Source organism: Biomphalaria glabrata, chromosome 8 (genome assembly GCF_947242115.1).
Source record: "Biomphalaria glabrata chromosome 8, xgBioGlab47.1, whole genome shotgun sequence".
NCBI classification, from domain to species: domain Eukaryota; kingdom Metazoa; phylum Mollusca; class Gastropoda; family Planorbidae; genus Biomphalaria; species Biomphalaria glabrata.
The window spans coordinates 43,762,989-43,788,917 of NC_074718.1; the positions used below are offsets into that span (position 1 = coordinate 43,762,989).

Genomic DNA, 25,929 nt, shown 5'->3' on the forward strand with positions numbered 1-25,929 from the left:
CTAGTATATGGTCTAGTCAGCTGTATAGCCCCTAGTGTGTGGTCTAGTCAGCTGTATGTTCTCTAGTATATGGTCTAGTCAGCTGTATAGCCCCTAGTGTGTGGTCTAGTCAGCTGTATGTTCTCTAGTATATGGTCTAGTCAGCTGTATAGCCCCTAGTGTGTGGTCTAGTCAGCTGTATGTTCTCTAGTATATGGTCTAGTCAGCTGTATAGCCCCTAGTGTGTGGTCTAGTCAGCTGTATGTTCTCTAGTATATGGTCTAGTCAGCTGTATAGCCCCTAGTGTGTGGTCTAGTCAGCTGTATGTTCTCTAGTATATGGTCTAGTCAGCTGTATAGCCCCTAGTGTGTGGTCTAGTCAGCTGTATATTCTCTAGTATATGGTCTAGTCAGCTGTATAGCCCCTAGTGTGTGGTCTAGTCAACTGTATATTCTCTATTATATGGTCTAGTCCAGTAGTCAACTGTATAGCCCCTAGTGTGTGGTCTAGTCAGCTGTATATTCTCTAGTATATGGTCTAGTCAGCTATATAGCCCCTAGTGTGTGGTCTAGTCAGCTGTATATTCTCTAGTATATGGTCTAGTCAGCTATATAGCCCCTAGTGTGTGGTCTAGTCAGCTGTATATTCTCTAGTATATGGTCTAGTCAGCTATATAGCCCCTAGTGTGTGGTCTAGTCAGCTGTATATTCTCTAGTATATGGTCTAGTCAGCTGTATAGCCCCTAGTGTGTGGTCTAGTCAGCTGTATAGCCCAGCTTGTTGCCTGTCTGTTATATAGTACATTGCCCAACTTATTGCCCAGTCTTTAGTTAATCAAAACTCTCATTCACGTATTTGATTGACTTCTACCAATTAGTTTTCACTTCTACACCCATACTAAAAGTTGAAAGTATTATTTACTCTTTTCTATTTGTAGTTAGTTTGTAGATCTAGAACTCGTTTAATTGGAAACTGCTTTATGAACATTTTCTCTTAATTGACTTTGTTTCTTCTTCACTATTCAAGGGATCAAAAAAAAATAATTAAGAATCCAAGTTGATAATGCGTCGAACTACCAGCAAGGGCAAAAACTGGTTTATCAGTCTCTTTGTCCGATTCTCTTTGTGCTGACCGATAGTCAGCCGACTCTCTTTCTTTGACCAAGCAGTCAGCTAAAAATAGCCATGAATCATTCAAGGGATAGCCTCGCTTGGCTTCTGTCAGTGCTGCGCCAGGCTAACGTGATTCATCACCATTTTGTGACATGACAGGTCGATAAAGTAACTCGCAAATTTCTTGTATCAGGGGGGTCGGCCTGGCCCTTCCCGAAATTTCTCACCTTTTTTGTTGTTTTTCTTTTAAATAGCACTTTTATGTTAAGTTCAACCAACTATACAAATTATTATTTTTGAAGCCAAATGTTATAAAAAGGGGTTTTAGAAATTAATGTATACGAAAGATGACGAAAGAGCATTTTGTAAGCATTATTCTAGCAAATTTCTCTCCTGATTGACGATACCATCGTTGATTTGGCCATATTAAATTATTTCTTTGGTTTCATAAACATTAATTTGTGTTCTATAAAAATAGCATGCATTCCCATTTAATTCTATGCCAAATAAAATATTTTTTTGATTAAAACGTTATTGAAGTTTAACTCTTTCTCTCCTAACAGACGATACCAACGTTGATTCCATCAGAATGTGGTAAATAATTACGGAGAGAAAGAGTTAATCATAGCAGGGAAGTGAACTATAAATGAGCACAATGAATAATTCCGTAGGATCATGGGAAATCATTACGGAGAGAAAGGGTTAATCCTTGTATAGAGTTCTTCTGCTATTGTAACATGATCATAGCGTTCTGGTCTAAATCTTCTTTGTTGCCATTGAAGGAGGCAGTGTCTAGGTCAGTGACAATCAAAATATAAAACAAAAAAATACTTTAAAAAAAAATAATAAAAAAAATAAGGCTTATATAAAGCGTAGTTGCAGGGCCGGCCTTACGAATAGCGAGAACCCAATTTAATGGATGCTTGCGAGACCCCTCATCTAAATGTTTGTTACAATAACAACTATTAGGCCTACAGTGGCTTATTACTTATTAGATTATTTATTATAAAACATGCATAGGAAGCAATGTTTTGTCAGACAGGGCCGGCCTTACGCCACTGCAACCTATGCGGCCGCAGTGGGCCCAGCACTTTCATTAGCCCTGCGATAATTCTAGGTGTAAATTTTTAAAGTAAACCATTTTAACTTAGTATTACAGGGTTCCCGCGGCCTTTAATTTGCCAGGAGCTCCTGGAAATCTGAAATTGCAAAATATGCGAAAAAGTTATGAAAATCTCCTGAAATGATTAAAATCTTCTGAAAACTCTTTCAAAACCTCCTCTGAAAAATAGACAACTTCATCATTTTGGGCTGTCATTCAGGGGCGTAGCTAAGGATTTGGGGGGCCTGGGGGTACACCTCTTTAGGGGCCTCTTGCATTTTGACATTCGACATCATGACATGAGATAATGTACTTAAATACGTAAGCCTACATTCAAATTGGTTCAGTATATCAGTAGAATTTTAAAAAAATAATCATTAAGAATCTTTTAATGAATATTGCCGTTGTTTATTGGCGAAATAATGCACAAGTGACAAATCTCAATTCATATCGCTTCACGTCGTGCTTTCTGTGCAGCAAAAGGCATCTATAACATCATCTACATCGATACTGTCTAGCATTTTAAATTTCACTAAGATTAAAGCCATGCTAAGCCTTTCTTGCGTCATTGTGCCCCTGAGATAGTTTTTTGACACAATTGTGTCATTCAATATGGATAATGCTAATCCTTTTCGCAATTGGAAAAAAAAAAAAAGGCTTAGCTTTCGTTTAATAAAAATATAATAATAAGGCGAATTTTAACCAAAACAGGAAGTTACAGTACTTAATTTATTTTAATAGTCACTGGCATATAAATATGGATCTAAATCTATCTCGACCTTTTAAAAAAATCTAAAGCGATATTTTGCTAGTCGATAGTAAATCTAAAATGCTGATCAGAATTCTGAATGTTTATCGGCTTTTTGTTGGAAAACTACCTTCTACTGTAGATGGCTCGTAAAGTTAATTCGACACTGATTTTGTACTTAGTAAAGTATGAATAAAATGCAAAGAAGAATTTATTTTCTATTACAAAATCTTAATTTTCACTTTTGATCATTTTTTCCTTCCCAGACTGGGCCCCGCGCAATCCGTTTCGCAAAGGGCACCGCAATCTGTAGGACCGACCCTGTTGTCGGGTAAAAGAAAAAAATTTAGCTTGATACGAGATTGGGTGTGGGGAAAATAACGTGTACAAACTTTTTTACCATACAGACATAGAGACAGACTGAGTTGATATAAGCTTTGTAAAAGCATTGAAACGACCCGAAAAAAATGTGTGTATAAAAATGTGTGCATAAAAATGTATGTAGGCCTATAAAATTATATATGGCGCACTCACCGAGCAGAATGAAAAAGATTATGAGGGTCAATCATTCTAGGAAAAGAGGGTTTTAGGGAGAGGTACTTAATAACCACTAAACTGTGCCTACTTGTCATGGAGTATGTCTGTGTTTCTGATGTATGGCTGCCTGGTCGTGCGGTAAACGCGCTGGACTGTTGTTCGATGGTCCCGGGCTCATATCCAGCCTGCTGCCATCCCCTGTCATCTCGAAGTTAGTCTAGATCTAACACATAGATTATCCTCAACTCTGAAGGAAAAAAAACAAAAAAAAACTTTGGCGATTAATTCGTTGATGTTGTTTGAATATATTCTGATATAACCACGTGTAACTCCATTGAAATGGATGTAATAAATGCTAGAATTCAAGTTGAGGCTGGAGGACACGCCAAAGACGAGGGACAGACAGGCGTGTAGTTTCAAGTGAGCTCTAGTTCGTTGGAGTTCGTATTTCTACATACATCTACGCAGGGGCGGACTGTGTGTCAAAATCGGCCAGGGCATTTCTTTACAATCAGGCCCATAATTGCATATCATATTATTGGTATCCAATTCAGGGCCTGCCTGTCCTTACAATTATTCTATTAAGCTTGAGCATCGAGACACGTGCATACAGTGAGCTCTATTTTTTTTTATAGGAAGTATAGGCCCTATGTTGCTTTTTAATCTCTAAGTGTGTAGCCCCTAAAAGGATGATTCATACTACACCTACGGATGTAAGCTATTATATCATTGCTGAAAATTTGTTAGATTACACTGTATAGAGTTTTTTTTTTTTAACACGACGCACAAAGGGATAATTTATAAGAGAATATTATAACCTTTAACAATTTAATACATAGTGGCATCTCAGAGATCCTTTCACTGACCTTAAGGGCCCATTTGGATAGCTGCTCACCGGGCCTTAATGCCCATATAGCCAGTCCGCCCCTGCATCTTCGTTGAAGTTAAAAGTTGTGTATATACTGTTAATCAAAGCTTTGTTCATTTTTAATAAAGTTTGTTTATGCCTTATGGCAGTCATCTGTCAAAATAAAATAAAAAAAAGGACTAAATGTGGCTCAACAAAAATGGCTGAGACGGATTTTAGGAGTCAGTTATAGAGATCGGGTCTCACACAAGGAAATCCTATGCCGAACTGGGAGTCAAACACTTATAATGAGGTTGTGACAGAGCATCGCATGAGGTTTGCGGGACATGTTCTACGACAAAATGAACTTCGTATACCAAGAGTGGCGATGAAATTGATACGCCCAAAACTGTTTAATTGGACTAGTTCTCCATAGATCAGTGTTTCTCAAAATGTATTCCGCGGAACTCTAGTGTTTCGCGAGACCTGAATTGTTGTTCCACGAACTACTGGAATAATTAACTAGAAGGCCACCACTTGAATTGATCTCTCTAAAATATAATCAAAGTGTTCCGCTAGATACTCAGAATGTGCGAAGTGTTCCGTCTTATCTTATATAATACAGACGTTATTTCAAAAAAGAAGATGATTACGTCGTATGCGTCACGCATTTTGTCATGCATATTAACCAATGACTAAAATTCTGCCAAGTCACTGGTTTTCCTGGCTAGCCCAGGCAACCAATTCCATGCCCTATTAGCACTCGGGAAGAAGGAGCACTTGTACTAATTTGTCCAAGCATATGGGACGAGAAATGTGCCTTTACTTCCGTAATAGAAAAGGTTTGGGAAACACTGGTTTCTTTAATTTTTCGAGACTCCACGTCACATTCTACCAAACAAGAAGACGGGAAAGTGGCCAACAACTTCTGTACAACCCATAATGCAGGAGATAACATTGGAATCTGTTTTTGGAAACAAGAATTCGAGGTCTCCTTGTTCAAACATTGGTTTTATATTCTTATCTTATCTTATATAATACAGACGTTACTTCAAAAATAAAAAAAAAAAAAAGATGATTACGTCCTACGCGTCATGCATTTAATCATGCATATTAACCAATGACTTAAATTCTGCCAAGTCACTGGTTTTCCTGGCTAGCTCAGGCAACCCATTCCATGCTCTAATAGCACTAGGGAAGAAAGAGTATTTGTACAAATTTGTCCTAGCACGGAACGAGGAATGTGCCTTTATCTTTGTGTCTTTCAGAGTATTTTATTAAATTTTGTTTTTGTATTTGAAGATTATGGTTCAGTGTTTTATGTATAATTGCTACTTTACTTTTGAGTCTTCTGTCCTGAAGGCTTTCTAAATTTAATAATTTTACTGAAGGTGTTTCTCTAGTCAAATGTGAATATTCGTTTGTTATGAATCTCACTGCTCTATTTTGTGTCTGTTCCAGTTTCTTAATGTTTTCTTGAGTTGAGGGGTCCCAAACGGAGGATGCATATTCTATTATTGGCCTAACCAAGGTTAAATAACATTTTAGTTTTATGTTCTTGTTTGATTTATGGAAATTTCTTTTAATAAACCCTAATGCTTTGTTTGATTTTTTTTTTATAGTTTCATCAATATGTGGATTCCATGACAGTTTTACATTTATAAATATTCCTCGATTTTTCGATATTTCAGTAAGCTGCTCCTAGAATAAAAATGGATTCATCTATTGTTTGTATGTTTTATTTTATATACTGTGACAATTACAATGCTCATTACCCTGTGAGATATCTTCTAAGTAAGAATTTAATATCTTCAAATTTTTGGTTTAGGACAGTTTAGGTAATGGACTAATTAAACAGTATTGAGGGGTGAGTTAATTATTCAAATATCCGATCGAATAAACTGGCTTTTAGCAAGGAGATTATTTTAATTGTATACAATTTTCAACTTTCTTCTGATCTCTTAGGGTCGTCACACGGATCCCCAGAACGATTTTGAGAACTACTGATTAGATAAAGACATCTTTATGTTTAGCCTACAAAGAGAGATAACTATAATTAAACTATCATTTGGTAGTCTTAAAATAATTAGCTCCCATATTACTAATAAAACTTTTAGGGAAAAAAAATATTTTTAAAATATGAGACTTACTTCCCTTAGTATGTTTCCGGATAAAATATTTCACATTGAGGTAGGTGTTAGTCCAAATTTTAGAGATATTATTATATATATAAAATCTAGATTTAGACAAACAGTATTCTAATGTCTAAAGGATATTGCTATGTTTCAAGGTCTACAGTCTACAGTCTAGTCTAATCTAAATCACGCTCTACATTTAATCTACTAGTCTAGGTAATAATTGATCTAATCTATCTATCAATCTTGAGTAGTACTAGACTACTAGACTAGACTCTTGACTTAACTAAGACTGTAGATCTACTAGGCCCGGGTAATATCACTGATATTATAGTGATATTATCAGGTTTCGGCTGTCAAAGCGGAAATTACCATATCAATTAGACTCTATGTCTTAAGTAAATATAGTAGCAGTAGATAGGAAATTTTCCATCATTTGGGGGCCCCAGGGGCTTAATATTAAATTTTCAATGTAAAATACACTCATTTGCCGATTTGGAGGCCCCTTCAAGTGGGGGCCCGGGGGGATTTTCAAATTCTCCCCCCCCCCAACCATAGCTACGCCACTGTATACATTTATGACATAGTACTATACTCTTACTTAGTCTTGTCTAAACTAAGAATCTAGATAGAGATTAGAGATCTAGTATCCTAGACTCGACTAGAATCCCATTCCAAGTAGACTCTAATTATCTACATTTAAGTAAGCTAGAATGGTATTAACAAGTTTACAATTTGAATAATTCTTTATTTCTTACTTAAATTAATATTTATAAAATATTAATTAACTTGTACAAAAAAATACAATTAAATAATTAACTTAAAACTAATCTATCTATTCTACTCTAACTCTCTCTAATTCTCTATATATAAATTATCTAGATCTTCATGAATAATTAATATCAGTAGCGTAGTCTGCCTAGATGATACTATCTTTTAGATCTAGATCTACTATCTAGTGACAATCTAGTCACTAAATACTAAATCTATTACTATCACTAAAAGTTTTATATAGGGTCTAGATCTGGTCTAGGGTCTAGTATCAACTCCACTTACTGACAAAAATCTGTAAAAATAAAAATGCATAGAATCTAAATAAATATAACTAGTACCTAGATCTAGAATATAATATAATATTATATAGTATAGTATAGATTATTATAGATCTATGGTGCAAGTAATTTGGCTCATATTATTAAATATAAATTCCAGATCTAGATAGATCTATATCTTGAAATTCAAAATGACCATGATGATTATAGACCTACACAACAATATCAAAAAAATTATGTGTGACAGAACTGCCCCATATTCCTTCTCTCTGTACCTCATCAGTCATGCAGGTGTCTACTTCACCTTGAGGAACAGTGTGTGTATTGTAACATGTTGTTGGGGCTTTCTTCCATCCCGGCCAGTATTTAAAGACTTGATCGTTATGCACCCCAACAAAGGTTCTGCTTTGTTTCCCTTTAGGCCTTATATACTCTCTTCTAATGACTGTGTTTCCACCCTATTGCCTTATTGAGGCTGAGAAGCATTGCCCGGAAATGAGTAATTTTAGAGGTCAATTTAGTGACATAACATTCAAGTTGTGCCAGAGACATAACAAAGTAATCACTTGACACTAAATTCCACCTTATAAAATTGAATAATTTGACATATATAAAAATTGAATCATATTTCAAAAATATAAATGCACAGTTTCATAAATTAGATTTGAAATAATAAATTCACATTGATTGTTTTGAATTTTCTAACAACTGGCCCTGAATTTTTACTTTTTACTTCTTTTTGTACTTGTGACCTAAGACAACATCTAAAACTATCTGTATTTTGGTAATTGCAAAGCTTTACCACACATGCATTCAGTTACTCTGTGAAAAATGCAAAATAATGCAACCTAATTGATAATAATAATAATAATTATAAATAGTTTTTATATAGTGCTACTTTCATGCTTATAGCATGCTCAGAGCCTATGGTCCAATCTAATTTGTTGACCAGTGGGGAGGGGGTATCTGGGAGAAGGTGTAAAAACAACTCTGCTTGGTTGGAGTGTTGAACCTGGAGCCCCCTTCATAAATAGCCAAGTTCAAGTGGACTTAACCTCTCGACAACAACAAAGCTTTCCACATTGATTGATGATCATTGTTTTGACATGTGACTCAAAATAAACTTGTGAAGCAACATAAGTTCTGAATTATTAAAACCATTAAAACATTATTTTCATTTCTGGGAAAGACTTTTTCTGTACCAAATTAAAATTTAAAATTGCTAGTAGATTTCTTTTGATATATCTATGTATCTTATAAAATACAGAGGCTACTTCATAAAAGAAGATAATATAAAGACATACGTACATGTATATATATACTGGGCTTTTTTTTGTGACGGTATGCACCTTTTTGAATTTGGGGAAAACATTATTACTTTTCGTGTATTTTAACGTATATTATTAATTTATTAGTAGTTAAAAGTTAGGCAGTCAATCACTCAGTACTGGCACATAATCACTGATAAAAAGCACTGTATACACATATTTATATACGCACATATATATCAAAAGAATCCATAAACTTATAAATCTAATAACATACATATATTAAAACAATAAAAAATTTAAAATGAGGCCGATTTTATAAGGGCAATAAATGAAACAAGAAGAGACATCAACATAGTTTTGATGTTGAGTCTGACATCCATGTTGCTACTTAGGAACAAATAAAAATGAATGGCTCCATCGCTATCTTTGATAACATCAAGTCTCTTGTGAACAAAGAGAAGGATAATAGTACAGTTTCTTGGATTGCTCATTGATTTTATTTATGTTTTAGATGTATGAAGGGCTGAAAAAATATAATGGATGTGGTTTTCATATATATATATATATATTGTGTCTCACAAGTAATGACTTAAAATTTAATCGACATATAAATAAATCATGCACATATGATTTCTAATATAAATATATGCATTACATATATTTTAGACCCGTGATAATATATCACTATGAGATGAACCATAGTCTGAAGGCGGCCAGTTTATATAGATAAGAATGATAATGTAGAGACCAGTATAATATGTGGCTAAAAAGAAATAATGCATATATTCAATTCTAAATTATTGGTGGTAAGTAAGGTCACAGGTTAGAATGATTGGGGAAGGTAGAAACTTAATAGGTTTAAAGATGATGGGGAGATAGAGCTTTTGACGAATCATTCTGATAAAACTTTGCAAGGCGCTTTGAAGTCTAGTGAAACATTCTGATAAAACTTTGCTTAGCGCTTTGAAGTCTAGTGAAACATTCTGATAAAACTTTGCTTAGCGCTTTGAAGTCTAGTGAAACATTCTGATAAAACTTTGCTTAGCTCAAGATAATGGGTAGAGGGACCTTTTGAAGAATTATATATTGAAGATAACTGTATGGAAGAGTTGAGAGTTTTCAACTCACAGGGCCGCGTGGAGTGATCCAATCAAACTAACAGTCAGGGCGACACCTCCACCAGACTGATACAACTTCATAAAATGTTACATAATTTCATTTCATGCTTGTGTGATTTTTTTTTTTCTAATTAGAGCACTGTAAGAAATTCTTATTTACACATTTTTAGCTATATAATATATATTTTTTTCTTTTTCTTAGAAATTGGTTATAATTGGATATACTGTGACATTCATGAATTAGTCAAATAGAGAACAACAACGAAATATGGATTTGTTTCAAAAGGAATTTCTAGCATTTTGAAATCAAAAGGTAGGATGGTTCTTAACTCTTGACCTAGATAGGGGAGGAAACCCTTGAGGGATTATGGGCACATAATGGCCTTAATTGTGCAAAAAAAAAATTTATCATATCATTTTTAATCTATTTTTTTTATATTTGTATATTTCTGACTGTAACCCCCCTCCGCCTCATATTTTACAGTACTGTAGTTTTTTCTCTCCCTGTTCTTCTTCAATGCTTGTTGTGTTGGGGGGGAATTGTGTGTCCATTTCATTTAGTCAAACAACTGTCAATAGTGTACTTTCCACATTCAAATCATTGGGTGTCATTGTTCAAAGTTGTTACATAAAGCATTGTCATTAGGATGCATTCTCTCTACAAGTTTTTTTTTTTTGCTAACTGTTGTTATCTCAGATCCCACAGAGTCATTAATCACCTAGAAATCCTATTACCTATTTAATCCATGTCATGTAGAGCACTCCCTGGCCAGGTTTGTAATTATGGGACAGATGGCAATGACTTGCCAGTTGTACTTATAGAAATTCAAACGTGGGAAAGAAATATTGATGCTGGCTTGTTGTTTATTGGTGTGTTGATACATGATAGCAGAAGTTCCTATTAGGCTTTCTCTTTTGCTTTGTGGAGTATGCTGTCAATACTGAACTAAATGACTTCAATACAGTTTCTATTACAATAATGTATTACCATTTATGATATCTCTATGCACACAGAGTCTAGCTCATGATGTATGTTACAGTGGAATTGGGTGGTGTCTTTGTATTTTCATGACTTCAATCAGATAGTTCACTAGGGCTGTTCCGAATCTCTGGCCTACTTTAAAATAAGTCACATGGTTAAGGCTAAGATCTTATACATAATAATGGCAATGTCTTCCAATGATAGATATGTAGACCTAGATTTAGTACTGGCCTAGACCTAGTAGATTACTAAATAGTCACTTTGATGAGTGAATTGTTGTAACACATTTTTTTTTAAAGATATCTAGATCTAGACTATAGATACTATTTTCATATTCAAATAAGAATAAAATCAATGAGGCCATTAATGTAAACAACACAATAAATGGAACAACCCAAATTTCCTTGATGCAGAAGATCCTTGTTTCACCTTCTTTTTCACCTTCTTTTTCACCAATCCTTTAGTCTGTTAGACTGTTTGGGGCACCACACTTGATTTGTCAAGCATCTTTCTCCATTCCTCTCTGTTTTTTTTGCCTTGGATAGAACCTCTTTGAATGGCAGGCCCGTCCATTCTTTTATGTTACCTTCCCATTGCTTTCTCTGTCTGCCTCTTCTTCTCATTCCTGGTTCTGTTCCCTGAAGGAAGGTCTTTTCAAGCCCTGAAGACCATGTAATATGGCCATAGAGTTTCTGTTTTTTTTTGTTTGTTTTTTTTACAATAGCTAGCAGGTCATCGTGGGGTCCAATCGCTGTAATAACCCTGCCTCTCGTCTCTTGGTTTGTGGTGCGGTCTATGAATGCGATACCTAGAATCCTTCTGTAGCATCTCAATTCCATTGTTTGGGTCCTCCTCTATAGCTCTGCAGTCAGCATCCAAGACACACATGCATATATTTCTTTTGCCTAGTTTCTACAAAAAAACAACAACAATCCATCCTTCAAGAAGAAGTCATGAAAAGATGAAACACTGTACTAACACACAATCTAATTTAATTAGATATTAAATTCAATAAAGTAGACTTAACATAGTAATAAATCTATTCATGTATTGGAGAGTTCATTAAAGTTGATGTGTATTGATCTAGTTGTTTAGTTGTTTTATTCGTTAATTACAGCGGAACCTCGGGGACACCTCTGTGCGTGGGTGTGTCCTTACATCCTCTGTGTGTGTGCGTGGGTGTGTCCTTACATCCTCTGTGTGTGTGGGTGTGTCCTTACATACTCTATGTGTGTGTGGGTGTGTCCTTACATCCTCTGTGTGTGGGTGTGTCCTTACATCCTCTGTGTGTGGGTGTGTCCTTACATCATCTATGTGTGTGGGTGTGTCCTTACATCCTCTCTGTGTGTGGGTGTGTCCTTACATCCTCTATGTGTGTGTGGGTGTGTCCTTACATCCTCTGTGTGTGGGTGTGTCCTTACATCCGCTGTGTGTGTGAGTGTGTCCTTACATCCTCTGTGGGTGTGTCCTTACATCCTCTGTGTGTGTGGATGTGTCCTTACTTCCTCTCTGTGTGTGGGTGTGTCCTTACCTCCTCTGTGTGCGTGGGTGTGTCCTTACCTCCTCTGTGTGTGTGTGTCCTTACATCCTCTGTGTGCGGGGGGTGTCCTTACATCTTCTGTGGGTGTGTCTTTACATCCTCTGTGTGTGTGGGTGTGTCCTTACATCCTCTGTGTGTATGTGTGTCCCCTTACATCCTCTGTGTGTGGGTATGTCCTTACATCCTCTGTGTGTGTGGGTGTGTCCTTACATCCTCTGTGTGTGTGTCCTTACATCCTCTGTGTGTGTGTCCTTACATCCTCTGTGTTTGGGTGTGTCCTTACATCCTCTGTGCGCGGGTGTGTCCTTACATCCTCTGTGTGTGTGTGGGTGACGAATGGCATAATGTTACATTTTAAATCATGTTCTTTTTTGGTATCAACCCCTGTGGTATAGGGCCATCTTCTATGCGCCAATGAAACGCAAGAGACACAGTAACGAAAAGTTGCATCTTTATATACAAACTTTCAGGAAAATTGAAATCTTTATATACAAACTTTCAGGAAAAGTGGAATCTTTAAACACAAACTTTCAGGAAAAGTGGAATCTTTATATATACAAACTTTCAGGAAAAGTGGAATCTTTATATATACAAACTTTATGGAAAAGTGGAATCTTTATATATACAAACTTTATGGAAAAGTGGAATCTTTATATATACAAACTTTATGGAAAAGTGGGATCTTTAAACACAAACTTTCAGGAAAAGTGTAATCTTTATATATACAAACTTTCAGGAAAAGTGGAATCTTTATATATACAAACTTTATGGAAAAGTGGAATCTTAATATATACAAACTTTATGGAAAAGTGGAATCTTTATATATACAAACTTTATGGAAAAGTGGAATCTTTATATATACAAACTTTATGGAAAAGTGGGATCTTTATATATACAAACTTTATGGAAAAGTGGAATCTTTATATACAAACTTTCAGGAAAAGTGGAATCTTTATAAACAAACTTCCAGGAAAAGTGGACAAATCTTTGCTTTCCTGTGGAACTTTGATCATAAAGTCAATAGGTTTGTTATTAAATGGTATTATGAAACTAAGTACATAAACCAATATGTCGGGATTCAGCAGCGAAAAAATTGTATTTATAACACGTTTCGTCGGAAATCCCAGCACTCGACCCAACTGTGTAATTTGTATTTATAATACGCCTTCATCGGGAATACCCGCACTCGGCCCAACTGTGTAATTTGTATTTATAATACACCTTCATCGGGAATACCCGCACTCGACCCAACTGTGTAATTGTATTTATCTATTATCTATCCCAGTATCTGAACTTCCTGATTCCTTCAATAGATTCTTCATTGGGAAGATTGAGCAGATTAGAAATGACATGCCATCCCTCTCAATACAGTTTGACCACTCTCCAATTTTTTCAAAATACTCCTTTTTGCGAGTTTCAGCGTGTATCTGAAGATTATGTCAAAAGTACTATTTTAAAGATGCCAAATAAGTCATGTGACCTTGATCCTATTCCAACTTCCTTGCTCCTTGAATGTTTAGATGAGCTTGTACCTACAATTACTAACATTGTGAACTCTTCACTGACCACAGCAATTTAAGCATGCACTTGTCAGGCCCTTATTAAAGAAATCCAGTCTTGACCCGGAATGTCTAAAAAACTATCGCCCGGTATCAAATCTTCCCTTCCTGTCAAAGCTTCTCGAGCGCATCGTGTTAGCGCAAATTCTTTCTCATCTTGAACAGTACTGTCTCTTGGAAGAATTTCAATCTGCATATAGGAAGTGCCGTAGCACAGAGACAGCAGTGGTCAGGGTACTAAACGACTTACTTCACAATTCCGACAAAGGCCACATATCAATTCTTTCCATGCTGGACTTGTCCGCAGCCTTTGATACGCTAGACCATGAAATTATGATGGCCAGATTCTCTGCAACTTTTGGTTTAGCAGGAGTCGTCCTAAAGTGGCTTGGATCCTACCTGACGGAACGCACCCAAAGTGTCGTTGTTAGCGGGACGGAATCAACAAGCTTACTTTTGAAGTACGGAGTACCCCAAGGATCAGTTCTAGGCCCAGTACTGTTCACTTTGTACACATATCCACTCAGCGGTGTCATACGGCCAACCGGCATCTTATACCATTTCTTTGCCGATGACTCACAGTTATACGATTCATCAGTACCCTCAGAGGTGTCGCATCTGGCAGAGAAAATCAGTAGTACCGTTGCAAGGGTGAGCGATTGGATGGTTGAAAATAAACTCAAGATGAACGAAGACAAGACAGAAATAATTAAGATTGGCACTAGGAACAATGTCTCAAAAGTTGAAAGCACAGATTCTCTCTTTATCACGAACTGCCATGTTCCTTTTGTCCATGTAGTGCGGAATCTTGGAGTTTTCTTCGACTCAACACTATCTTTCGACCCACACATAAGTCAGCTCTGCAAAGGTCTTTATCTGCAGCTGCGCAGATTAGGCCAGATCCGACCATATTTAACAACACAGTCAACAAAAACGCTAGCTGTGGAATTAATACTCTCCCGCCTTGACTACTGTAACGCCGTGCTAGCAGGTATACCTGATGACAAAATAGTCAAGCTGCAAAGTATACTGAACAACGCCGCTCGAATAGTCCTTAAAAAAACTAGACAAGACTCTGCTACTACGCTCTTGCGCACGCTCCATTGGTTTCCCGTGAAAGCGAGAATCGATTACAAGGTCGCCACACTTTGTCATCAGTGTTTATGTTTTGTTTTAAATGTTTTACATGTTTTCGGATGTTCCTTCAGAGTTGAAGATAGTTTACTTCCTAGTCCAAACCTCCCGCAGGACGACGGGGGATGGGAGCGGGCAGGATTTGAACCCTCGACCATCGATAAATCCGAACGACAGTCCAGCGCGCAAACCGCACAATGAGATGCCCTTGTACCTTAGCGAACTGATTACTCCATATGTCCCACAGAGAGCCCTGCGCTCAATGGACTCAACGCTTTTAGTAGCGCCACGTTTCTCCCTCAAAAGCTACGGTCTGCGTGCTTTTTCAGTTCACGGACCAAAGGTTTGGAACTCACTCCCCATTGATCTCAGACAGACAACATGCTACATCACATTTAAGAAGAACATTAAGACCTATCTGTTTAAAACTTTTTTAGATTAACTGTCGTTTTAGCTCTCATGTTTATGTTTGTAATGTTGTTACAGCGCCTTGAGCCTACATTTTGTTTGTTAACAGCGCTTTATAAATAAAATTATTATTATTATTACTCACTTCATTTGGGAATTCCCGCACTCGACTCAACTGTTACTTTGCATTCGGTAAATAGAATAATAAAAGGAATAAACGTTTATGTACATTTCGCGCACCGTCTTTTGTAGCAATGAGCTGGACTCAAATAGAAGAGACTTTCACTGTGCAAGCTAATCAGGGAGACTCCTTGCAATATTCAAGAATGACAAGAAATAAATAGGACGAGAAATGTTAAACCAACACCAGCTTCACAAGGAAGGGAGGAATCTTTAATGATAAAAAGAAAAAAAAAAAACAGCGTGTTTGTTAGTTTTTAGATTTGGATTGAAATCTTTCTCTTTGCAGTATTTTAACTTGAAGGATTTGATGTTCACTTTCTGCTACTCTCTCTCTGTCTCTCTCTCTCTCTCTCTCTCTCTCTCTCTCCATACCACAAACAATCTCACCATTCTTTTATTGTTTGGTCCTGACTAGAGTCCCAGGGAGAAAAGCGAGGCCAGTGAGTTCCGAATGACCATGAGTTCGAGGGTGGAGGGGGTGCCAAGTTATGGGGGGGGGGGGGCAGTGTTTTGCCAAGCGATTGCGTTCTGACACTGACAGCTCGGAGACTCGTCCGGACAACGTGACTATGATGGCTACCTTGTGTTTGGTGTGCGCCCCCCCCTCCCCACCCCAGCGCGACGACACTAGCGGCGGGCTTGTTTAGTGTGTCAATACATGCCGCGCGTGAAGACCCGATGTTGGACTGACGCACGGGAAAACGCTGAAAACAATGGCGGGAAATGATGGAATTTGTTGGGAGTGGACAGCGGTAATGCACTCATCAAATAAGGTTTTGTTTGTGTGAGTGTGTGCGCGCGCACTCATGTGTATGTGTGGGACAAGGTCGCCTCTTTGTTGAGAGTGGCGTCTTTTTTTTTACCAAGCTTACATCAACTCCCTCTTGTCTGTCTGTGTGGTAAAAAACTTTAAACATTTTTTTTTCTGCCACTTCCTATTCTCAGATCAAGTTGAAACTTTGGATAATTATTCATTGTACCTGACAAAACAGGAAGCAATACAAACAATGTAGCAATCTTTAAAATTATTATTGGTAATTGTTTACATTGCTTGATATTGAAATAAGGGGAATGAAGGCTACTTAATGAGTGTTGTGGATGTAATTACGGATTTATTCCCCTTCTTACGTTTTTACCTCCCGCTCCCCATTCTCGGATCATATTGAAATTTTGCTTAATTATTCGTAGTCGATGGCAATATACAAATCAATATACCAAAATTAATGTATGTAAAATATGTAATCAGAAAGGGAGGTTAACTCTGCTATCTCGATATAAATGGTAGTAATCTCCCTTTGATAAGCTTCTTTTTTTTAAAAAGCATTCTTTTTTTTTCTTTTGCTTGTTTTTAAAGGTGAGTTTGTTTGTCCCAGATATGAAAAAAAAAAATGTTAAGCTTAATTCTAATACCACAGCGGCAGCAACAAAAGATCGATTCTAATTTTTCTCCACTCACAGCCTAATAACATCGACTTACTTCATAAGCTTATCATTAAGTCTATTTACGGCTGCGCCAGCAAAAGAAATGGACTTTTAAGATCTCTGTACCACTATTGATTTCTTGGTTTCGTCAAATGGGGACGCTTTAATTATTTAGAGAAAAAACAACCACCATGGACGAGATCGAAAATAGAAATGAAATGTTATTGTTTTTAGAATATCAGTTTTAAAGGAGAACATTCTTTCTGACCCGACAACTTGTTCTCAAGACCAAATGTGAACTGGGGGGCCAAGTCACTGATGAATGTTTTTGAAAAAAATTATTTTATAGTTGGCAAGACAAGACCAAATGTGAACTGGGAGGTCCAAGTCACTGATGAATGTTTTTGAAAAAAAAATTATTTTATAGTTGGCAGGACAAGATCAAATGTGAACTGGGAGGTCCAAGTCACTGATGAATGTTTTTGAAAAAAAAATTATTTTATAGTTGGCAGGACAAGATCAAAGTCAGCAGCAACAAAAGATCGATTCTAATTTTTCTCCACTCACAGCCTAATAACATCGACTTACTTCATAAGCTTATCATTAAGTCTATTTACGGCTGCGCCAGCAAAAGAAATGGACTTTTAAGATCTCTGCACCACTATTGATTTCTTGGTTTCGTCAAATGGGGACGCTTTAATTATTTAGAGAAAAAACAACAACCATTGAAGTGATCCAAAATAGAAATGAAATGTTATTGTTTTTAGAACATCAGTTTTAAAGGAGAACATTCTTTCTGACTGGACAACTTGTTCTCAAGATCAAATGTGAACTGGGGGGCCAAGTCACTGATGAATGTTTTTGAACAATTATTTTATAGTTGGCAAGACAAGATCTAATGTGAACTGGGGGGCCAAGTCACTGATGAATGTTTTTGAAAAAAATTATTTTATAGTTGGCAAGACAAGATCAAATGTGAACTGGGGGGCCAAGTCACTGATGAATGTTTTTGAACAATTATTTTATAGTTGGCAAGACAAGACCAAATGTGAACTGGGGGTCCAAGTCACTGATGAATGTTTTTGAACAATTATTTTATAGTTGGCAAGACAAGATCAAATGTGAACTGGGGGGCCAAGTCACTGATGAATGTTTTTGAACAATTATTTTATAGTTGGCAAGACAAGATCAAATGTGAACTGGGGGGCCAAGTCACTGATGAATGTTTTTGAACAATTATTTTATAGTTGGCAAGACAAGATCAAATGTGAACTGGGAGGTCCAAGTCACTGATGAATGTTTTTGAACAATTATTTTATAGTTGGCAAGACAAGATCAAATATGAACTGGGGGTCCAAGTCACTGATGAATGTTTTTGAACAATTATTTTATAGTTGGCAAGACAAGATCAAATATGAACTGGGGGGCCAAGTCACTGATGAATGTTTTTGAAAAAAAAAATTTTGTAGTTGGCAAGACAAGACCAAATGTGAACTGGGGGCCAAGTCACTGATGAATGTTTTTGAAAAAAATATTTTATAGTTGGCAAGACAAGATCAAATGTGAACTGGGGGCCAAGTCACTGATGAATGTTTTTGAACAATTATTTTATAGTTGGCAAGACATGGCTTAAGGATTGGACTTGGTAGTTATTTCAACGCGAAATAGATAATACTGTTCAGAACGAGAGAAAGACAATTCATTTTGACTTTAGAGTTTTACTCTTAAAGAAGTCCATGGAGATATGATGGAATTGAAGAGAACTGACATATTGGCAGCATCCAGCAAGTGGGAATAATCTCTAGCGACGCATCTAGACATATATATAGACTTGCAGATTTGGAAGTATCTTGTATAAGATTAGAACAACGGGTAACGTTGTTTTGTGTTTTTATAAAGTTATACTTTAGCTTGAAACGTAATTTTATTTCATACACACATCTTTACAAAATGTTCACCGAGTACGTTTGTCCGCAGGATTTTTTTATTTAACTCTTTCTCTCCTAACTAACGATTCCAACGTTGATTCCACCAGAATGTGGTAAATAATTACGGAGAGAAAGAGTTAAAAAAGATTTCAACAGTACTCTGTTTAAGTGATGTCAGGACAGTCTGCTTAATGCCGTCCATTTGGCTAGTTAGAGAATACTCCTGATGTTAGATTTAGGATAGAAATGTAACTACAAATTCACGATTAGCTCCTTGTATAAATGGTTACTACTGAAAAAAAACATCATTAGTGATAATTAGGAAATCGTCATCTGATTTCATCCGTATGTTCATGCTGCTAAAACTATCATAACCAGCCTACATTGCTGACCAAATGATGGACCCATGGGGACCGACTACAAGTTCTTGTGAAAACACAAACTCCATTATTATCTTTTTTTTTTTTTTTTTTTTTTTTTTTTTTTTTTTTTTTTTACAACGCTTATATCAACTCACTCTGTCTGTCAGCTGAAAAGTTTTTACAAAAGTTTTATTTCTCCTACACCCAATCTCGGTTCTAGCTGAAATTTTGCACAATTATTTCCTTTACCTGACAAAACAAGAATCGCTAAAATAAAATATTAACCAATTAGCTAATTTACTATTGGTAATTAAATTTTTTGATTGGTATCTCGAACAAGGGAGAGAAATTGTACTTGACTGATGTGGTGATAAAAGTTGAACTAGTCCCCTGTGTACTTTGTAGAGGGAATAGGTCGCCGCTTTAAAGTTTGAAACTAACACTAGATAACTACGAAAACTTCTATTTTCATAAGCACTTCCCTGGCACAGTAGTTGGTGTATTGGCTTGAGGAGGCTCTAGCCCTCGAGTTTGAGTTCATGTAGTTCACCTTTTTTTTTTTTTTATATAAATGCATTTAAAAAGCGATCACCCAGATACCCCGTTCTTTCTCCTCCCAATACTTTCCAACTGGTTCAGCCTAGCGATAGGATCATAACGTAGTGAGAAAGCTAAAAGCATGAAATTGCCCTTTAAAGAAAAACAATTGGTGTTAGTCTAGATCTATTACAGATTTAATTACATGACTGATCCAAACTAATTGATACAACTACGCTTAATATGAGCTTTGCTTTTTAAAAAAAATATTTTTTTATACTTTTCTTTAAAATCGATATCTGTCCTCATTATGTCTTTCTTGTGTGTGTGTCGCATGTATTTACTTGTCTACTCAACGGATCACAAGTAGATTAATGTCATTGTTTAAAAAAAACACAAGTAAAGGCTTACGCCTGTCTCTCTGCCTGTCACTATATAAATGTAATCACTTCGTGCCGACGTAGACGGACATTCGTGAGTTTCAGGTGAATAAATAGTAGCAGATTAGATGACAGTAACAGAAGAAATCTTTGTCTATAAGCGGTTGTTTATTATTATTATTATTATTTATTATTATTCAACACGAGCAAGACCAAGATATAGTTTCATGTTTCTGTGTGTTATAAATCTTCCTTATCTTTGAGTATATACACAATACAACTAGGCAGCTCTGAAATAGTTTCTATAAGATTAAAACAACAATAGCTCTGCCTGTATTATCTTATCTTATCAATCACAGACGTTCCTTCAAAGAGAAGATAATTACGTCCTACGCGCGTATCCATGGGTTAATGTAGTCGTGCATGGTAATTAGAGTCTTCAACTCGGCAAAGTCTGTGGTCTTCCTGTATCATGTGGGAAACATTTATTTTACTTCAATCCTCCCCCCTCCCTTTTAATAATGAGCACACAGGTCTGAGTTGCACTTGAAAGAATTATGAAACAAAGTTGGTCTTGTCTGCTGGGTGATCGACTCCAGGCTTCACCTGACATAAAGAAGGAATATATTATTCACAGACTTCAGCTTCCTCTTTGGGTCTGACTGGTTATTTAGAGTTACCGTCTCTTGTTTATTGAAAACATCAAAGTGAACTTAACAAATTCGTCTGCCTACAATAACATAACTTCTATCTCTAAACTCTACATTCTATACATTTGACTGTATCGCTTGCAAGACATAACTTCTATCAAACTCTATATCCTATACATTTGACTGTATCGCACATAACTTCTATCAAACTCTATATTCTATACATTTGACTGTATCGCACATAACTTCTATCAAACTCTATATTCTATACATTTGACTGTATCGCACATAACTTCTATCAAACTCTATATTCTATACATTTGACTGTATCGCACATAACTTCTATCAAACTCTATATTCTATACATTTGACTGTATCGCACATAACTTCTATCAAACTCTATATTCTATACATTTGACTGTATCGCACATAACTTCTATCTGACGATGTGTTCACAATGAGAGACTATACGTCACAAGAAGACTATACTAGCTAGTAAAATTGTTATAAGCATCTAATTGGGTAAGACATGTTAGTCTGTGGTAAGACATGTTAGTCTGTGGTAAGACATGTTAGTCTGTGGTAAGACATGTTAGTCTGTGGTAAGACATGTTAGTCTGTGGTAAGACATGTTAGTCTGTGGTAAGACATGTAAGTCTGTGGTAAGACATGTAAGTTTGTGGTAAGACATGTTAGTCTGTGGTAAGACATGTTAGTCTGTGGTAAGACATGTTAGTCTGTGGCCCAAGACATGTTAGTCTGTGGTAAGACGTGTTAGTCTGTGGTAAGACGTGTTAGTCTGTGGTAAGACATGTTAGTCTGTGGTAAGACATGTTAGTCTGTGGTAAGACATGTTAGTCTGTGGTAAGACATGTTAGTCTGTGGCCCAAGACATGTTAGTCTGTGGTAAGACATGTTAGTCTGTGGTAAGACGTGTTAGTCTGTGGTAAGACATGTTAGTCTGTGGTAAGACATGTTAGTCTGTGGTAAGACGTGTTAGTCTGTGGTAAGACATGTTAGTCTGTGGTAAGACATGTAAGTCTGTGGTAAGACATGTTAGTCTGTGGTAAGACGTGTTAGTCTGTGGTAAGACATGTTAGTCTGTGGTAAGACATGTTAGTCTGTGGTAAGACGTGTTAGTCTGTGGTAAGACGTGTTAGTCTGTGGCCCAAGACATGTTAGTCTGTGGTAAGACATGTTAGTCTGTGGTAAGACATGTTAGTCTGTGGTAAGACATGTTAGTCTGTGGTAAGACGTGTTAGTCTGTGGTAAGACATGTTAGTCTGTGGTAAGACATGTTAGTCTGTGGTAAGACATGTTAGTCTGTGGTAAGACATGTTAGTCTGTGGTAAGACATGTTAGTCTGTGGTAAGACATGTTAGTCTGTGATAAGACATGTTAGTCTGTGGTAAGACGTGTTAGTCTGTGGTAAGACGTGTTAGTCTGTGGTAAGACATGTTAGTCTGTGGTAAGACATGTTAGTCTGTGGCCCAAGACATGTTAGTCTGTGGTAAGACATGTTAGTCTGTGGTAAGACGTGTTAGTCTGTGGTAAGACATGTTAGTCTGTGGTAAGACATGTTAGTCTGTGGTAAGACATGTTAGTCTGTGGTAAGACATGTTAGTCTGTGGTAAGACGTGTTAGTCTGTGGTAAGACATGTTAGTCTGTGGTAAGACATGTTAGTCTGTGGTAAGACATGTTAGTCTGTGGTAAGACGTGTTAGTCTGTGGTAAGACATGTTAGTCTGTGGTAAGACATGTTAGTCTGTGGTAAGACATGTTAGTCTGTGGTAAGACATGCTAGTCTGTGGTAAGACATGTTAGTCTGTGGTAAGACATGTTAGTCTGTGGTAAGACATGTTAGTCTGTGGTAAGACATGTTAGTCTGTGGTAAGACATGTAAGTCTGTGGTAAGACATGTAAGTCTGTGGTAAGACATGTTAGTCTGTGGTAAGACCTGTTAGTCTGTGGTAAGACATGTTAGTCTGTGGTAAGACATGTTAGTCTGTGGTAAGACATATTAGTCTGTGGTAAGACATGTTAGTCTGTGGTAAGACATGTTAGTCTGTGGTAAGACATGTAAGTCTGTGGTAAGACATGTTAGTCTGTGGTAAGACATGTAAGTCTGTGGTAAGACATGTTAGTCTGTGGTAAGACATGTTAGTCTGTGGTAAGACATGTTAGTCTTTGGTAAGACATGTTAGTCTGTGGTAAGACATGTTAGTCTGTGGTAAGACATGTTAGTCTGTGGTAAGACATGTAAGTCTGTGGTAAGACATGTTAGTCTTTGGTAAGACATGTTAGTCTGTGGTAAGACATGTTAGTCTGTGGCCCAAGACATGTTAGTCTGTGGCCCAAGACATGCTAGTCTGTGGTAAGACATGTTAGTCTGTGGCCCAAGACATGTTAGTCTGTGGTAAGACATGTTAGTCTGTGGTAAGACGTGTTAGTCTGTGGTAAGACATGTTAGTCTGTGGTAAGACATGCTAGTCTGTGGTAAGACATGTTAGTCTGTGGTAAGACATGTTAGTCTGTGGTAAGACATGTTAGTCTGTGGCCCAAGACATGCTAGTCTGTGGTAAGACATGTTAGTCTGTGGCCCAAGACATGTTAGTCTGTGGTAAGACATGTTAGTCTGTGGCCCAAGACATGTTAGTCTGTGGCCCAAGACATGTTAGTCTGTGGTAAGACATGTTAGTCTGTGGTAAGACATGTTAGTCTGTGGTAAGACATGGTAGTCTGTGGCCCAAGACATGTTAGTCTGTGGTAAGACATGTTAGTCTGTGGTAAGACATGTTAGTCTTTGGTAAGACATGCTAGTCTGTGGCCCAAGACATGTTAGTCTGTGGTAAGACATGTTAGTCTGTGGTAAGACGTGTTAGTCTGTGGTAAGACATGTTAGTCTGTGGTAAGACATGCTAGTCTGTGGTAAGACATGTTAGTCTGTGGCCCAAGACATGTTAGTCTGTGGCCCAAGACATGTTAGTCTGTGGTAAGACATGTTAGTCTGTGGTAAGACATGTTAGTCTGTGGTAAGACATGTTAGTCTGTGGTAAGACGTGTTAGTCTGTGGTAAGACATGTTAGTCTGTGGCCCAAGACATGTTAGTCTGTGGTAAGACATGTTAGTCTGTGGCCCAAGACATGCTAGTCTGTGGTAAGACATGTTAGTCTGTGGCCCAAGACATGTTAGTCTGTGGTAAGACATGTTAGTCTGTGGCCCAAGACATGTTAGTCTGTGGCCCAAGACATGTTAGTCTGTGGCCCAAGACATGTTAGTCTGTGGCCCAAGACATGTTAGTCTGTGGTAAGACATGTTAGTCTGTGGTAAGACATGTCAGTCTGTGGCCCAAGACATGTTAGTCTGTGGTAAGACCTGTTAGTCTGTGGTAAGACATGTCAGTCTGTGGCCCAAGACTTCACTTGTCAGTTCAGTTCACCTCCTGAACAATTTATAGTAGTCTTATCTAAACTACGGCCCGCGGACCATATTCGGCCCGTGACGCGGTGCTGTCCCGCTCATTGAAATTCTTGCATTTGTCCAGTTTCAGTGGACTCGACTTTTTGACCTGATGATGCCAGTGACCCCCCCCCCCCCCCCCCGACGAAAAGCTTGTTCATCATTGATTGAGATTTTAGAGTTTATGTTCCCTACTCTTTTTTTTTTTTCAATCTATTTTGTTAACATGTCTTTGTGTGAGAGAGACTGGAAGTGTGTGTGTTTGTGTGTGTGTGTGTGAGTAGTATCCTTTAAGTATCTCTGACTTCATCTCCATAACTTCAGACACCAAAACTAGGTAGCTCTTGTATTTACTCAAGCTTTTTTGTTTTAAATAAAATCTAAACCATGTTCTCGATCTAGACCTTTTAGCCTTCATTTGTATTGTACGTTCTTATAAAAACTATAGGAAGTCATCGTCAACTTTATTTTTATCCGATGTTTTTTCTTTTTAAATTTCGATCTCTCTCTCTCTCTCTCTCAGGCGTCCAAAACATAATAATTAGTGCAAGTTTAACACTTGCCAGATGGAAGCTGTAAATTAGGGAGTTTTAAAAAAAAAATCCCACCGGAAGTCATGTTAGCAATTTAAGACATCAATGAGGTCATCATTTCTTGCTGTCATTGGAGTTGAGAACAGGAGTGTCTAAAAATGAAAGGAAATACATTTTTTGAATACGTAGACAGCTTGAGCAAGTATGGTGTCTTCATTTGATCTGTATCTGTCTAGAAGTATTGGCCACAGAAAGAGTTGCAAGACTTTTAAAACTACTAGAAGAGTCTCACGTCAGTTTTAGTCAAAGTGAAAGTAAAGTAGCCCCTTTCAGAGCTTGCGATCTATAAAAGATGATTTTAAAACTTCAGCCATGGCTTCAGGAAGAGAAAATAGCGATCGCCACGATCGCTGCTCCCCCTTGTGGATCCGCCAATGTCAGCCTGGGTTTTATTACAGCTCAGTTCTATCCGGGGGGATAAGTTCAATTCTGCCAGACTTCTCCATACTTCTTGCATCGAATTCTTCTGGTTTAAGCAAACAAATGGAATCATAATTAGCAGGAAAATTATTTTTTTTTTTTTACTACCTCCTCCCTGAAAAGGTAATCGTTTTTGCCCAACTTTTCTACAGAAACCTGTTACCCCGCAAATATTTTGTCTGCCAGGCCATGTGGTGTGTGGTTCTGTCTTCAGACTGGTTCCTAGTTGAAACCCATGTTAACATTCCTTGTTTGTTGTAGAATGTTTGACATTTTTTCGGATGTTCCTTCAGGGTTGAAGATAATTACTTCTAGTCGAAGCCTCCCGCAGGACGACGGGGGATGGGCGCGGGCAGGGTTTGAACCCGGGACCATCTATAAGTCCGAACGACAGTCCAGCGCGCAATCCGCACGACCAGGCAGCCATCCTGTCGTCCTATGGTACATTTTGTTAAACATTTCGGCACTGAAG

At 37.3% G+C, this 25,929-nt stretch overlaps 1 protein-coding gene across 2 annotated transcripts in view; it reads left to right on the plus strand.

Annotated features, from left to right (window-relative positions):
- The first annotated feature begins 6,495 nt into the window (after positions 1–6,495).
- Positions 6,496–25,929, plus strand: part of LOC106075470 (alpha-1,3-mannosyl-glycoprotein 4-beta-N-acetylglucosaminyltransferase B-like) — a 104,278-nt gene continuing 84,844 nt past the window's right edge. The window contains exons 1-2 of one of the 2 annotated variants that reach the window (XM_056037531.1): positions 6,496–6,514; positions 10,103–10,213. The gene's annotated coding sequence lies outside the window, so the exon portion shown is untranslated. Of the gene's footprint in view, positions 6,515–6,654; positions 6,676–10,102; positions 10,214–25,929 lie in introns of those variants that run through there. The other variant, XM_056037533.1, reaches the window with a different exon arrangement.